The sequence below is a fragment of the Physeter macrocephalus genome, chromosome 1 (genome assembly GCF_002837175.3).
Source record: "Physeter macrocephalus isolate SW-GA chromosome 1, ASM283717v5, whole genome shotgun sequence".
Taxonomy (NCBI): domain Eukaryota; kingdom Metazoa; phylum Chordata; class Mammalia; order Artiodactyla; family Physeteridae; genus Physeter; species Physeter macrocephalus.
Genome location: NC_041214.2, coordinates 85624454 through 85641151, shown reverse-complemented (window position 1 = coordinate 85641151; position 16698 = coordinate 85624454). Strand labels below are relative to the sequence as shown.

At 43.4% G+C, this 16698-nt stretch overlaps 1 long non-coding RNA gene across 6 annotated transcripts in view; it reads left to right on the top strand.

Annotated features, from left to right (window-relative positions):
* Positions 1-16277, top strand: part of LOC114486633 (uncharacterized) — a 38958-nt gene extending 22681 nt beyond the window's left edge. For 2 of the 6 annotated variants that reach the window (XR_008617272.1, XR_008617269.1), the window contains exon 4: positions 13078-16277. This is a non-coding gene — a long non-coding RNA (uncharacterized lncRNA). The remainder of the gene's footprint in view (positions 1-13077) is intronic. The other 4 variants (XR_003680727.2, XR_003680722.2, XR_008617270.1 and 1 more) reach the window with 3 other exon arrangements.
* Positions 16278-16698: the final 421 nt, after the last annotated feature.

Below are 16698 nucleotides of genomic sequence, written 5' to 3'. Positions count from 1 at the left end.
GCCCGCTGAGCCTGCGCCTCCGGACCCTGTGCTCCGCAACGGGAGAGGCCACAACAGTGAGAGGCCCGCGTACCGGAAAAAAAAAAAAAAAAAAAAAGGCTATAAAATGTTAAAGGCTGAGGAAAACTGTCTGAGTCTTGAATGTGAGTCCACAGAGTTCTGTTTGTTGGCCCATGACCCCACGTCAACTGGGCATTATTGACTCTGCAACAGGTGTTGGGGTGTAGGCACGGGGACAAAGGACCTGGTGTGACAGCTTCCTGCCCTCGGGCACTCAGAGTCCAGCCAAGGAGACTCCCCTAGGGCATGATGAGGGCCAGACCAGGTGCTGTGGGTGCACCGAGGGGGAAGGCTTGAATTCTGCTTGAGATGGTGTAGGGGCAGAGGGGAAGGCTGTTCAGCTAAAAAGGTGAAATCTCAGGTGGGTCTTAAAGTACCTGAGGAAAACCCTGCTGGGAAGACAAGGATTCTGTGGGCAAGGAACTGCATTAGGAAAAGCAAGGGATTATGAGAAGAGCGGTATGTTTAGGGATCAGAGAGCAGCTGGATGTAAGTAGAGGTAGTGGACGCGGGTGGAAGCCAGGGTGGGAGATTGGGGAGGTGTCTTAGAGGGGGCTCATGAAGGGCCTTGGGCGCCACATGAAGAAGTTGGGATATTGGTGATGGGAGTCATATTGATCTCTGTCCCCCACCCCAATCACCACAACCTTTCTGAAGGGTTTTCCTGCCCACCAACTCACTGCGAGATGCTCGGAGAGGCCTCTGTGAGTGTGTGTATTTCCGGCTGCAGAATGAAAGACAAACAGGAGTAGCGGGAGGCTGGCCACAAGGAGATGGCCTCGGAGGATTCTGTGATAATCCAGGTGAGAACCGTGGAGCATCCACAAGACAGGCAGCCTCTGCCTCATGGACCGCACGTCAATACTGCCCGCCACGTCCAGTGACAGTGCCTCCCCTGGTGCTCAGGCCGCCTCTGGCTTGCTTGTTTACGGTGGCCCCTGACTGGGGCTGTACCCCCAAAGCTCCCTCAGGCACTCCCCACAGGACACACAGGCCAGAGACATGGTGGGATGGATGAGGTGTAGCCTCGGGGGCCGCCCCCCGAAGGGATGCTTACAGGAAAACAGAGGTTCTCTGTGTCTCAGCTGAGTTTGGGTTGGACTCACCATTTCCTTAACATCCAATGCAGTCCCTGTGGCTGTCTGAGGAAAAGGATTGTGTGGGCTGGGGAGGCCTGCCTACATTAATGTGAACTCAAAGGCTTCCTGCTCACGGCGTGGGATGGCTTCAGACCTGTTTTTGCAGGCCTTTTGGCTGCACCGGGGGAAGTTCTTGCATGACCTCACCCAGCTGAATATGTGCTTGTGTCATCCTCAGGAGCACTGGCAGCTCCCAGGGACCCTGCCAGCTTCCATCTCCCGGAGAAGAAGGCCTGTCCTCCCAGCCCTTCCCTCCATACTTTGCCTCCCAAGGTTTAGAGCAGTGTTTGCCTGAATGTTCTAGCTGTTCAGCAGACAGAAGATCTCATGGTGGTCCAATACCTTTGGGAAGACTCTGGGTTGAAGAATGCTAAGTAGTTTAGTTCACTGCAGGCCTTCTCGAGATCTCTAATGTGCTAATACAGTTGGCCCTTTGTAGCCAGTGGAGGGTGGATTGTACTATGCCTTTTTTTTTGGCTGCGTTGGGTCTTTATTGCTGCGCACAGGCTTTCTCTAGTTGCGGCGAGCTGGGGCTACTCTTCGTTGCGCTGAGAGAGCTTCTCATTGCAGTGGCTTCTCCCGTTGCGGAGCACGGGCTCTAGGCGCAGGCTCAGTAGTTGTGGCGCACGGGCTTAGTTGCTCCACGGCATGTGGGATCTTCCCGGACCAGGACTCGAACCCGTGTCCCCTGCATTGGAAAGCGGATTCTTAACCACTACACCACCAAGGAAGCCCTACTATGCCATTTTATATGGAGGAGTTGAGCATCCCTGGATTTGGGTATCCACAGGGGTCCTAGAACCAATCCCACACCAATCATGCGGGATGACTGTATTTACACTGTGAGTCTCCCAGAGGGGGTAAGAATATGAACAGTCCATTTTCCACAGTTATTTCGTCAAGGCACTTCCTCATGCCCCTTTCTTTGTTACCATAGAGGCTTTCCCTCTGGGGAAAAGGAGCTCAGCTGGACTTTGTGGAGAAGATTCTGAGAGCAGCTAAACTTTATCTCCTAGATTTTGAAGGGATTCTAATTAGGGTCAGCAACACCCCAGTTTGCCCGGAGCAGTCTGTTTTATATGCGTTGCCCCAGCATAATTCAGATAGGCTCCCGACTTTTACTCTCCAAAGTGCCCTGTTTGAGGGCTGAATTATATGGTCACCCTGGCCATAAGTGCACTACAGAGCCCAGAGCCCAGCCACTGGCCTTCTGGATTCGAAAGGGCAGCTATTGTTAGGCTCACTTCTGCTTCTGTCCATAACACAGTCTGATGTCACCCTTTGACTCACCACTTGCTCTCTGACAACCTTTGATATTTGCCAGTGGGTCCCGAATTCTTTCCCCTTTATTCAGCCACCATATTCAGCCTGGCAAAATGCCTCACCTTCTCAAAAGTGGTTCTGCAAGGGAGAGTGACAGAAAATCAGGGCCCCTAAGAAACGCAGACCTTTTGTGTTAGGTGTCCCTTCACAATGCAGGCCTTCAGTCGTGGCATTTTTGGACTGCCTCAGCCCGTGAACTTTTGGACTCTGCGTCTGCTGGTCTGTCTCTGGACTGTTTGTCCGTGTCATTCTTTCTCCTCCTTCCCTTGTCTCCTCTTTATTCCTGCTACTGAAACAGCCACCTTCCTGCTGTCAGATGCTCTGAAGGAATTCATGTTAGAAAATATCAAGAAACCATTCTCATTTAGGGGATGAGAGGAGTAAAAGGAAAAAGGCCAAGCACACAGGGCAGGAGCCAAGTAGCTGATGAATTAGGGCGATCACAGAACTTATGGAGAAAAATGAAAGAATTAGAAATTTTCTTGATTCTTTTGGGGGGGCAATTAATGGCCTATAAGATTTGATCTCAACTTTTGTTCGCTTTTTGAAAAATATTTTTGTTGACAAATTAATTTTCAAAGTGTTACAGTCTGGCTTTCCAAAATTCTTTATGTGGAGACTCAAAGTGGAAAGATGAGGATTTACTGAAGAAACGCTTTCTTTTCATTTGATAAAGTAAAAAGTGAGAAACATCTTTAATATTTGCAAAAGCCTCCAAAAAATCCCACCAGTTAGAAATACAAAAGGAAACTAGTGATCAAGTATTTGGGATTTCTTTTTTATTAGGGGATGTTTTTGGATTTAAATCCTACATACCTGAGTTTCATCTGGTTGTAAATGTCCCAAGCAATAGGGTTTCTTCATGGATTTTTGCTTCATGTTCTCAGTTGTCCGGGACAGACTCTTAAACCTGTGTCTCTTTCTCAAAAGAAAAAAAAAAAAAAAAGTAACTATTTTGATTCTAAATTTAATCCTTTAAAAAATTGCTCAAGGTATGGATCTTAAAAATAAGATCCACTCTTTTTTGGTGACCATTTTGGCCTTTTTCTCCTTTCCCCCCACCCCCTTTCTCCCACCAACTGCAGAGTTTTGCTTTGCCTTTTTTTGAGCACATGGAGGAAGTATTGTTTTCTCCTTAATTCTTTTGAAAGAATGAGGTTATTTGGCTTTAATACTGTCATCTAGCCTTTTCTAGTATGTGTCTGTTTATAGCAGTTTTTAATTGGCCTAAATACCATAGTTTTCAGCTCATTCGTTTGTTGTAGAGTCTTCATGACTTTCCTTGACCAAACTAAACTAAACAAACAATCAAATCAGAGCCCACTCTCAAAAACACAGGAAAACTGGCCCTCTGGTTCTCAGGAGATAATTGACTAAGGTTACTTTCTTATTTTTTTTAAATATATTTATGCACATAAATATATGCATATATATCGGTATTACATTTCAAATTTTTTTCAAAAGATGCTTCAACCCTATTATGTAAATCCTGACTGAAAAATTTTAAAGAAATATTTGTACCTAGACATTAAAATCAAACCTTGATTACACAAGTTCCACCTTATTTTGTTGACTTTATTTTTAAGAGAGAAGGCCATTTAATTAAAAAAATTCTCCGTTTCTTTCTTTTCTGCCCCTCTCCCCTCCCCCACCCTTGCTATTGTCTCTTAGGACCAGGAAGTTTATATGTAAACAGAAGCTGTAATCAGACCCCTGACCTCCTCTGGGCTTTCAACCCAGTGTTTCCACAGAGGGATTAACCCCAAATACCAACTTGCTCTCAGAGGCAAAATTGTTCCTGAGGCGGGCATCACCAAAGGGTTTTCTTCTCTCTAGGCTTTCACATTCACCCTGCAAATAAGGTCTTCTCAAAGGGAGGCTTAAAGGCGGCCACGGGAAAGCAAATTGCCAGGCAGGCTGGAGCCGGGAGGGATGCTGAGAATTCTCTGGGCTCTCCAGCCCCTTAGTCTGTTCTCTGCCCACCAAGTGGTCATAACCTTCCCGATCCATGAGTGTGGTGGAAAAAGGCCAGTTTGCTTGGTCTAATAATGCATCACTCTGTGCACGCGTGTGCATACTTGCGTGAGTCAGTGTGGATGCACATATTCCCATCTTTGGATTTACACACAGGGTGTCTTGTGGATGGCCGGCTTGGGGGCAACTCAGGGATGCTGGCAAGGAGCAGAGCGTGGGGAAGGTGGGGATCAGGATTTCCTTCTTGGGGGGACACGAGCAATAGTCCTGGCCTCTTGTCCAGAACCACAGCTGTGTGCCTACAAGGGGAAAGTTTGCAAGTCGTTCTGTTTTATTCTTCCCTGCAGGTCTTAGAATGTCCACTCATTCTAAGACTTAAGGGAACGCTTTGAACCAGGCATCAGGCTCTGGGCTGGATGCCAAGTCAGCTCTGAAAACAGTCAGAGCTCCCCTCTGGTTCCCTACTCGCTGGGCAGAAAGGCTGAGAGAGTGGGTTCTCACTTCTGCACCCACCTCACACCGCCACCCCCCCGGCCCCGCCCAAGTCAGTTCCCCACATCGCCTGAACAGCCCTGCTCTAAGCCGGGATGGGGATGAGACAAGACAAGGAGCTTTTCTTAGGCCAGCGCATCCTCTCCCCACCCAGATCCCCAACAATTTCTCATCCGAGAGACAAAGTATCTTTCTTTTAAAGGCTCCATGTGGCATGTCCAGAAATATCTCATGTTATTAAGAAGGGGGATGGGGGTGGGGAAAGGGCCCGATGAGGCTACTTAATAGCTCCTAACAGCTGTGGAAAGTTTGATGCCGCAGGAGCACCCAGACAGAAAATTAAAAAACTAATAAAGTCCTCAGTGAGGGGGCGCTGGCATCACGACAGCTTTACTTCTCCAGACACCTAATAAAGAGACATTCCGGGACACTCACTCATAAGGGGAGTCTGCAGGGGTCACGGAGAACAGTGGAAGGCGAGCCATGGAAACACAGCAGTCACTCACATCCCTGCAGGGAAGGGGCCTTGGCTTCTTCTCTTTCCCGCCCCCACCCCACCCCTTGGCTCTATGTTAGGAAAATGGCAGGGTGCTCAGGACCAAAAGAAAAAAATAGAAAGACCAAAAAGAAAAAAACCCACAAAAGAAGAGGAGATCGATTACAGGAGCCCCGGATTTAGAAATGTCACTTTCAAGGAAAGAATAAGCAGGAGGCTGACGTTTGACAGTTTAGGTATTAGAGGGACAGGAGGTGAGGTGGAGACTGGGATATGGTTTGGCTTCTGGAGGTGGCGGAAGAAGAGGGCTTGGAGGACTGAGGTTGGTTCAGCTGGAGTTTTGGAAGCACTCTCTTCCCCATAGGTTTTCTCACGTGGATTTTTCCACTGCGGTTACTTGGTCATTTTGGATCTGAGTTCCTTGGGGTCTGCGAGATTTTAAAGGACATTTATGTTACTATGTCTTCGTTCTCAAGTCGGTTTTGTGTGCGTTTGAGGATTTTTTTCACCATTTTTTTTTAATGGTGACTTTGAACAACCAAGCCATCAGTCAGTTGTGGAGTTATTCCCATGGGCTGGTGGTACCAGTCTTTTCACACAGATAACTGTGAAAGTGCCAAAGGTGGAATGGAACAGCCTATTAGGAACAAGAGAGTGAAGTGAAGTAAGTCAGACAGAGAAAGGCAAATACTGTACGATCTCGCTTATGCGTGGAATCTTAAAAAACCAAATGCGTAGGAACAGAGAGAACAGATTGGTGGTTGCCAGAGGGGGGTCGGGGTGTGGGCTTCGGGGTGGGGGGAGAATAAATGAAAAAAAAAAGTCAAAAGAAAGTTGATTCCATTTCCTAATCTGTTGAATTCAGTTCAAGTTTTTGAGAATGGCTTGACTTAGTTCTCACTTTCTGCCTAATGTTCTGAGACCAGCAGCCAGACTGGTTCCTCGGGATTACCTCTCCACAGCAGTGGTTACAACCGAGTAATGATACATTTGCTTTAGAAGAATACAGTTTCACGTTGTGCAAATGGCTTTTGCAAGCTGGCCTGGAGATAGTCCTTGTACAGATTTCCCAAGGGCTCCTGGTACCATGGAAAGAGAACCTGAGACAAGAAACCTGGGCCCCATCCCGGCCAGCTCTGCCACTAACAGACCTGGGTTGCTTGAACAAATCGCTTGTCCCCGGTGGACCTCAGTTTCTTGTTCTACAGGGTGAAAGGGTGGGAAACGACTTCTAAGGCCCCCTCCCACTCCAGGCCGCTGTTGTTTTGTGAGGTGAGAAGGTTTGCCTCTGTATTGGCGTTCCTGGCTCTCCTGTGTCAGAGAGAATGTTTTCCTTCTGGCCTTTCGTTCAGCTGTGGCTTAGCAGAGTGGAGCTGTAGCCCTTGGGTATGATGCTGGACAGATCAGTGGTTATGGGATGAAATATGGGCTTTTCAACTTTTCAAGTCCAGAAACTCTTTCATGGTCTTTTTGGTCTCTTTGTTTTGTTTTTTCTCAAAAAAAAAAAAAAAAAAAAAAAAAAGGTTTTTCTCCCATGAGTAGCGTCCCATATTTAAGAAAAGAGCAATGCTGCCACTGGGGTGGGCTTGGGCTTGTTTCTATTGGGTGGATCTCTCTGAGGGAGGCCTGGGAAGTTCTTGTTTTTACTGGAAAGATCTAGACCAGTGCTTCTCAAATTTCAAAGTGCATAAGGATCATTTGAGGGTCTTGTTGAATCCAGATTCTGGTTCAGTAGCTTTGGGGTGGGACATGGAAGTCAGCATTTCCAAAGAGCTCTCAGGCAATGGTGCTGATGCTGGTCCATGGATGACACTGTTCGTAACATGGCTAGACGATCCCAACTAAGGTGTTGCCTTGGCTCCTCCAGAGAACAGCAGAAGTCACAGAATGGGGACACTGCAACCAGACCCTCTGGACCAGGGCTTCCAGAGGGATAGAACTCCCTATGTTAAGAGATGACTTTTCAAGTTCATTCTGGATGTCGGTCTGTCACAATCTGGCTGAGAATCAGTCTTTACGTATGTTCTCCCTTTTGCCATCTGACACTTGAGTGGTTTCCTCTCTCCGTTTCTCTCTCTCTCTCTCTCTCTCTGTTTCCGGCACTGGGAAAAGAAAAATTGGACAACAGGGTAGGGAAGAACAATGCATCAATTACTTAGAAAGCTACAGCATAGAATCAAATGAGCCCCATACTCTGGCTCATTAACAACATTTTATTACTTAGCAAGTCTAGAACTAGTGCTGCAGCTAAAGAAAGAAACGTAAATCATTTACTACACCTTTCTTTTTTTTTTTTTTTTTTTTTTTTCGCGGTACACAGGCCTCTCACCGTTGTGGCCTCTCCCGTTGCGGAGCACAGGCTCCGGACGCGCAGGCTTAGCGGCCATGGCTCACGGGCCTAGCCGCTCAGCGGCATGTGGGATCTTCCCGGACCGGGGCATGAACCCATGTCCCCTGCATCGGCAGGCGGACTCTCAACCACTGCACCACCAGGGAAGCCCGGCAGGTGGATTCTTAACCACTGTGCCACCAGGGAAGCCCTACCATAACATCACTTTTAAAACACTTTTCATCTCTCCAAAAATATCCCTCATTTCCAGGCTCAGCGGCCATGGCTCACGGGCCCAGCCGCCCCGCGGCACGTGGGATCTTCCCGGACCGGGGCACGAACCCGCGTCCCCTGCATCGGCAGGCGGACTCTCAACCACTGCGCCACCGGGGAAGCCCCTAATACACCTTTCTTAACTGAGCCGCACACCAGGGCCACCATCCCAGTGGTATTATGGCACCAACTACCTCATTAGGAGAGAAGGGCTGCTTATATGACAGGTTTTGGAAATTAAAATGGCTGAGGGACATCCTTCAGGAGGTCTAATTCCCGGCTGGCCTGAGTTGAACAGTGGACAGCAGCCCAAAGGGCCTTTGAGGACCTGGGACTGAAGGTAGGACAATGATCCCTGTTCAGTCTGACCCCAGGCCTGGGGACAAGATCTGGTTTCACTCTTTCAGTGTTCTTTGGTCAAGAATGTAAACCCCAGTGGCTCTTGTTCTTCGGTTTGTATAAGATCCACTGGGGAGGCCTGTTAGTAATTCATGCTTCAGGGCCCTACCTTGAGATTCTGGTCCAGGAAAGCCGGGCTGGGCTCCGGCCAAACCAGTCTGTAGTAAGGCCCCTGGGTAGTTCCCCTGCAGGAAGCCCACAGATGCTCATCTTTTTGGTAGAAATTGTAAAGAGGGTCCCAGTGACTTCACCCCAAACCCAGTTGGGTGTATGCAGGTTCCTCCATCACCACGGGTTTTCATCTTTCCAAAATACAGACCAAATGAGCTTTGCAAGGGTTTGTTTCTTTAGACACAACACAGATAATTTTCTCTCTTTCTCTCTGTCTGGCTGAGTAGCAGGGCAGACTGAGTTTGACTATTAGCTTGGATGTTTACTTGCTGTGTGACATCGGGCAGGTCATGGTGCCCTTGAGGCTACGGTTTCCTCAACTCAAAATGGGCACAGTCATTGGGAAGAGTGAAGTACATAGACATGTTATTGGTCAAGACACATTGTCTTCTGGCAACCATTTCCTTCTCTGTAAAACGAGAATGTTGCCCTTGAGGATGAATTTGGGGAGTCCAGGTTGCAAGTGGGTTCTCTTTCTGGCTGCTTTTCCTGTTTTCCTTCCCTGTAGTAACAAGAACTTCAACCTCCAGATTTTGTGTAAATATTGAATTTATAGCAATGGTTTTGTAGAGTGTTCCAGTTTCCTGGGTTGATGATTAATGTGGTTTTCTCAGAGTGCGTTGTGCCTTCTCCAAAGGCTTTTCCTGCTAGTCCTGTGAACCGCACAAAAGCTAAATGTTATTTCTGCTTTTCTCTCTATTGTCATGTGTCATCTGCTGTCATGGCAGCAGATGCATTCTGTGTTATCCCATAGGGCAGAAGAAACATCAGCTGAGAGATACGTAGGGAGGTGAAATTAGGCTTAGAAACTGGAATTTCCTATTACAACAACTTCCCTGATTCAAAACCTTGGCTGGCTTTACATTGCCTACCATGTCATGCACAGTCTTCTCTGTCTGGATTTAAGTGTCTCATTGCCTGGCTTTAGCAGGCTTTGCTAATCCTATATCCTCTTCCTAAGTAACTTGCATTGTGTGGCTTTAATTCACTTTTGTGATGGTCACTCTCCAATCCAGATCCTGTTCTGCATTTTCATCATTCTGCAAAGCATCTCCAGTGGGCTATCTTGTCATTATAACAAATACAAAATGTCCTCATGGACACCCATCAACTTAACTTCGCTGCTCTTCCCATCTTTCTCATTTCTGTTTGTGGAAGGATGATCTGGCCTTAGGGAATGAAAGCTGACTTGGAAGATTCGAAACCTCCTTATTCTGTCATCTGATCTTGTACTAGGACCCATTGCTTTGAAATATCTCAATATTAATAGTTACAAGAAATCTTTTCCAGTTCTTATAGCTCATGCTATTTCTTCTTCCTCTAAATCAATAATGAAACCTCTCTAGATTTTATAGTTCATGGGCCTGGTTGGATCTCACATGTGGTGGAGAATGGTTTGTGAGCAGCACATGTGCAAATGGGGTTTGTTGATAGCATAAGCCAATTACGTGTATAAATCCATGGCATATGATGCCAAATAAGTTCACATACAGTATGCTTTCATTAGGAAAAATTCACCCTCTAGAACAAGCAGAGTTATTGTCCTGATCAACTTTGCACTGATTGAAACACACCTGGGGTGCTTCTTGACTATTATATTATTGTATGTGTATTGCATACACATGTATGAACTGTCAAAGACATTATCTGAAAGTCTCCCATTACTGTTACATTTCTATCGATTTCCCCCTGAATTTCTGAGAATTCTTGCTTTATTTTTTTTATTCTATATTATGTGGCATATAATGGTTCATAACAGTTATGTTTTCTTTATGTTCACTTTGTCAATATTTACCTAAATTTGACTTAAGCTTTTCACTTTTAATTCTACTTGTATAAAAAACATTGTGATCCTGATTTTTTTATAGATTGTACATTTGTGAGTGTGATGTATTTGCTAGTTTATCTTTCTTTAATCTGATACTTTTCTTTCTTTGTTTTAGGTATATCTTGGGATAGCATATGGATAGGTTTAGTTTTTCAAATATTGAAATTTAAGCCATTTACATGTATTATCATAGTTACTCTGTTAGTTTTTATTTGACGTAAGTCAAGTTGCTTATGCTTTCTGTTTTTTGGGGTTTTTTCTTTTCTTTTCTTTTCTTTGTTTTCCTTTTTTTGCTAGTGAGATGGAATATATAGGCCCTATTGCAAAATTCCATTTGGATTGCATTGAAAAATTTTAAAACATATGGACTTTATTTTCCTAATTAATAATTTTTTAAAAATTCTACCTATCAACTGTTTCCTATGTAAGGTTATGAAATAAACACACTTTTATTTCCCCCTTCCCTGCTTTACTCAGTTTCCTGTTCTATTTATTTAATCTGGGATTTTAGACTCAGATAGTACTTTTTCCCCCAGTGTTTTGTTTTATGAAAATATGCAAACATACAAAAAAGTTGAAAGGATTTTACAGTGAATGCCTGTGTACCCAGCCTCTAGTTTCCACTATTGCCATTTTACTTTCCTTGCTTTGTCATGTATCTATCCATCCTTCTGTCCATTCATCAACCCATCTTTTTTTAAAATGCATTTCAAAGTAAATTGAAGAAATCAGTATACTTCACTCTAAATATTTCAGCATGAATATTATTAACTAGGATTTAATATTTGCTTGCAGTTTTTTTACCCCTTTGAGGTAAAATTTACAAACAATGAAATACACAAATCTTAAGTGTATTTTCATTGAATTTTGACAAATATATACCAGATGTTATTTTTTAACATTATTTTCTCTTTCAATAATTATTGTTTTGTATTTTAAAAACTCTTTTACAATCATGCTTTAAAATTATTTAGATGATATATTTAAATGGTTTTAGTAATCAACATGAGTTCCATTTCATCAGAACTTCTCCATTCTTTATTTTGATTCATCTTTCAGTTGGCTGGAGTGTACCTTAAGTACTTTTTTCAAGAGGGATGTGAGTAATATACTTAGGAGTCTCTGAGTAGCTAGAAATTTTCTTATAGTTCTTTCAGACATGAATGACAAGTTGGATGAACTTAGAAGTCTTAACTGGCAATCTTTAGTACCCAAAACTATAGATATTTCTGTATTGTCATCTGATCTTTAATGTTATAGGGCTATCTGAGGCTATCTGCCTGGATAATTGTAAATTCTTCTATCGCTTCTGAACTTGAGTATATCTAGTAGTTGAAATCTTTGAGGTAATTTGCCAGGTACTCAGTGGGATCTTTTGATCTGCAAGTATATAGTTTTATTCAATTATGGCAGAGGTTGGTAGTGGTTCCCCCAAATGCACATTTTCCTTCTTAGTAAACTAATTCTTGATTTTCATATGGGCACATAGCTGCTTGGAATAAGACCCATATTTTCCAGACTCCCTTGCAGTTTAATGTTGCTAAACTTCATTTCTGTCACAGGCAGCTGACTCTGATCCTTATGGTTATATCAGCTCAGGAAAGTTTTCTTCTCTTATATTTTTGGTTATTTTGTTTTGTTTATTCTGTTCTCTTTTGTTTTCCCCAGGAACATCTCTTATCTATATTTTCTGTATTATCTGTTCTTTAAATCCAACAATTTTTTCTCTTTTTTCTCTTCTTATTTCAATCACTTTGTCTTTTTCCTCCTCATTCCATGGCAGAGTTTCTCTTCTGTACCTCCGATTTTGACTTTCTGCTGTGCCCATTCTACTCTTTATTGTTTTTAATGAAAAATTTAATTAGCTATTGGTTTTTAAGTTTCCTTAACTCACTCATAAATTTCTGCCTCCTCTGAGCATCACCCTTTTCATCATTGCCTCTGGCCCTCAAAGCTTCGCAACTGGAGTGGGGAGAGCAGTCAGGTTTGGTGGGGTCTCAGTCTCTCTGCTGCTTACTTCCTGGAGCCCCTGCTGTTTCTCAGGAAGCAGAGGTGTGAGATGGCTTTCAGTGTCTTCCTTCCTCCGGGCCCACTTGCACCATGTTGAACAGGATGGCCCCAGGCTTTCCACCTTGCGGAAGGCACACTTTCCTGTGCTGGCCCTCCCTCCCCACAAGCTTCTTCTTTTTTAACTCTTCTCTGGGTCCTTTCAGAGGAGATCTGGTGTGCAAGAAGTTAAACAATTAGTTCCAATGCCTTTTTACCCAGGAGTCTGTAAAAGACATTCTTTAACATTTTTCATATTGTGATAGCATATACCGTATGCTATAAATTTATTAAAAACAACCTTAGTCTTTGTAGGCAGAGGGACAGAGATGTAAGAGAACTTGAGTCCCCAACTTAGTCACTTGTAAACCATGTGATCCTGGTCATACGCTCTTCAGTTTACTTATCTGCAAAACAAGAGTAATACCTTGGATTGAATGAGATCAAGGACAGTATTTGAAAACATTTTTAAGTTCTTAAAAGCTAAAAAAAATGTAAGAAATGGCAACCATTCTCTTGATGTTCTTTCTCTTTTTGCTTCTCATAGGCTGGGTCCACGATATGGAAGATATTCCATAAATCTTTGTTGGTTAGTTATTTGGAATGAATGTCCAGAAAATGCTGAAGAATACCTGAGGAGACAAAAGGGAGTGATGGAGTGATTAAATATGTCATTACTGCCTTCTTTGCTATTTATAAGATTTCTTTTAACCTGTGGTATTATTTGCTTAGAAAGTTCCAGATTGTATTAACCATGTTCACATTTTCTCTCTGATCCCTCCTTCTAACCCTTGCTCTCCATTCCCCCAACATTTATTGTAAAAAGGTGTTCTTTTTTTTTTTTTTTTTGCTGTATGCGGGCCTCTCACTGCTGTGGCCTCTCCCGTTGCGGAGCACAGGCTCCGGATGCGCAGGCTCAGCGGCCATGGCTCACGGGCCCAGCCGCTCCACAGCATGTGGGATCTTCCCGGACCGGGGCATGAACCCATATCCCCTGCATCAGCAGGCAGACTCTCAACCACTGCACCACCAGGGAAGCCCAAAAGGTGTTCTTTTAAAGACTTTTTAAAAGAAATGTAATTATCCATGGCTCAGTGTCACTTTTAAAGTTGTCCCTTGGTACTTTTTGGAGGCTGCAAAATATGTTTAATTTCCAAACCTTCTTGGAAGTCACCCAATAAATTCAGGCATGGAAGGCATGGTCAGAGTACAGGGTGAACGAAGAGATCGTGCTGTGAGTTGGCCAGTATCGTTTATTATAGGCAATCCAGCAGGTGCGTAAATAACTCCTACTGGGAGGTTTTCCCCTCAGCTTCCCAAAATGGCTCCATTTCAACATCCAGCAGTGACACCATATTCTCAGAATTGGATTAGCTAAGCACTGGGCAAAGTAAAATCCACTAGAACGATCCAAAGGAAAGCTTTGCTCCCACACCGACAGCATTAGTATGAAATAGGCTTTTGTTTATTACAAATGGTAGGATTCATCAACTAATTGAAAAGTCTAGTTCTTGGAAGTGCACATATACATCTCATGTTATATAGTTCAAGTCTATGTATGTCATTTTTGAGTCCTTACTAAGTATCAGAGCCTGTACTGGTGCTGTGGAGGGTAGTCAGATGAGTGCAACCTCGCCTTGTCTTTGAGAGTTCACGCGTTTGTTGGGAGACAGGGGCAGATATATCATCTCATCATGAAACAGATTGGGAAATTATAAATGCAAGCAAAATGCCATGGGGTTAGAAAGGAAAACTTGGAGATGCCTCTTGGTAGAGGAAGAATTAAAACTAGGCATTCTTGCATTTATTTTTTACACAGACAATGATTGAATGCTTTATATCATGAACTCCCCAAGAGGGCCAATTTTAGTTGTTAATTATTTACAGAAGAATAAAGTTCAACAGGCAGAAAAGGGAAGGGAGGGCACTCCAGGGAGTAGGAGTTTAGTTGAGGCCTTGAGGCTACAGGGCCTGCCCAAGAGATGGGGAGGAGTCGGGTGTGGCTCTGACCCAGGATGTGCATATGGGAATGGGGGAGGGGTGCTGTAGTGAAGGTAAGGTTGGAAGATAGGTGAGGGTAAAACTGCAGAGGGTTCTGAACGCCCAGCAAAGGAACAATAAGTTTACATTTAAATCACATTTTTACAAATTGAGTCATTCTAAGTTTACCGGGATTGCTCCCTTTTTGGTTTTAACAATTGGAAGTGCGCTGTCTGGGAATCAGACCACACTTTGAATTTGAGCTGTGTCAGATGAATAACTGTGGACAAGTTACTTAACCTTTCTGACACTCAGTTTTCTCATCTGGGAAAATGGGGTTTGTGCAGATTAAGTGAAAAGACATAGGTGAAATGTCCACCAAGGACATTTGTCCATCTTTAGTAGGTACTCAATAAGGGTTAGCCTCTTCTCTTTCCCTCCCTTCCCTTCCTCTTTCTCCCCTCCCCTTTCCAGAGGAAGGCTCTAATGAACAACACATTTCAGTAAGATCACTGAGTCCTCAAGCTTGGTTGCTAAGTTTTTTTCTCAATTTTTATCCCAGTGGTTCTCAAACCAGACCAGTCATCAGAATCACCTAGAGGTTGTGTTAAATCACAGATTGCTGGGTCCCACCCCAGAGTTTCTGATTCAGTAGGTTTGGGGGGGCCTGAGAATTTGCATTTCTAACACATTCCCAGATGTTGCTGATGTGGGGAGTGCACTTTGAGAACCCCAACCTTATCCCTGGCATAGACCCTGTTATTTGCTTACCCAAGAGCTATCCCCTCATCCCTGCTGACAGAGCCCTGAGTTGTTCTGGTAGTATAGAAAGATTCTTTGATTTCAGTGTTAGGTTTCTACCTCAGTGCCAGAAGATGATGATGATGATGGGTCTAAACCAATCATGGTAATCTCAATTCCCTTGACCATTGATTGATCTGAATGTACCATGTAGCTCAAGAGATGTAAGGGTGGATCAACTGACAACTCACAAAGAGAAGGGCTTCTGCCCCTTGCACCTTCTTCCTGAATGTGTATATACTGCTGCAGTTACACTAGCCATCTTGGGACCAAGAGACGACAAGCAAGAGGAAGAGAACCAACATGGCAAGGACGTTAGGGCAGAGATACAGGAAGAACCTGGATCCCAAAGGCATCATTGAGCTGCATGCCCTGGATTCCTACCTCAACTTGTTCTCAGTGAGAAAAATACATTTTCATTTGTTGAAGTCACCATAATCTATTATTTTGTTACTTGCAGACAAACACACTCCTGACTGATACAATCTGTTCTAGTTCTCTGATGGCATAGTTAATATTGACTTCTTTTATAGATGAAGACACTGAGGTGCAGAAAAATGAAGGTGACATAATATATAGTGGTAGAGCTTAGATTCCAACTCAAGCTTCCTGATTAAAAGTTCTTGGCATTTTCCCACTGACCTATAGCTCAGCCATTCTAATTATTTCTTCCAACTAATATAAATAAATAAAAATAAATAAATTTCTCTTTTTCCTTCTATTAAGGAAGAAAAAATTGATAACTCCCTATCTGTTCTGAGCTTTACTTGTGTCTCTGCTCTCAGCCATCTGACTTCTGATTGTTATTTATTAATTATCTAAATAACTAATTCCTTCCACATTTACATATAGATGTACTATATATAACGTTTGAACTTGATCTTTTTTGTAATGGACAATCTTACTTTTGTCCAGATTTTGTTCCTTACAGAAAGAAGCAGTCAAATTAACTTTGTGTCTTAACTTTTATTTTTCTATCCTAAGTTTGTTTTTACTTTTATTTATTTTTATTTTTTTGAATTTCATTTTATTTTTTTATACAGCAGGTTCTTATTAGTTGTCTATTTTATACATATTAGTGTATATAAGTCAATGTGTCCTAACTTTGAGACATAGGCTTCAGTTATACTTCTAAATTTTTGAAGACCTTGAAGTTCTAATCAAACAAAAATTATAGAGCAATACTAGTAATCTTCCAGAAAACACAATTGGATGCAGACTACTATGTAAACCAGTCTGCATCTCTGACTTTGATATATCTTCTTAGCCCACCCACCATTCATCATACTTGGGCCCTCCCAGCTCTACTACCTCAAGCTGTCAAGCTTACTGCAAATGTATTGAAGAGACCACCTCCCCAGTCACACTAACACATATGTTTATTCCC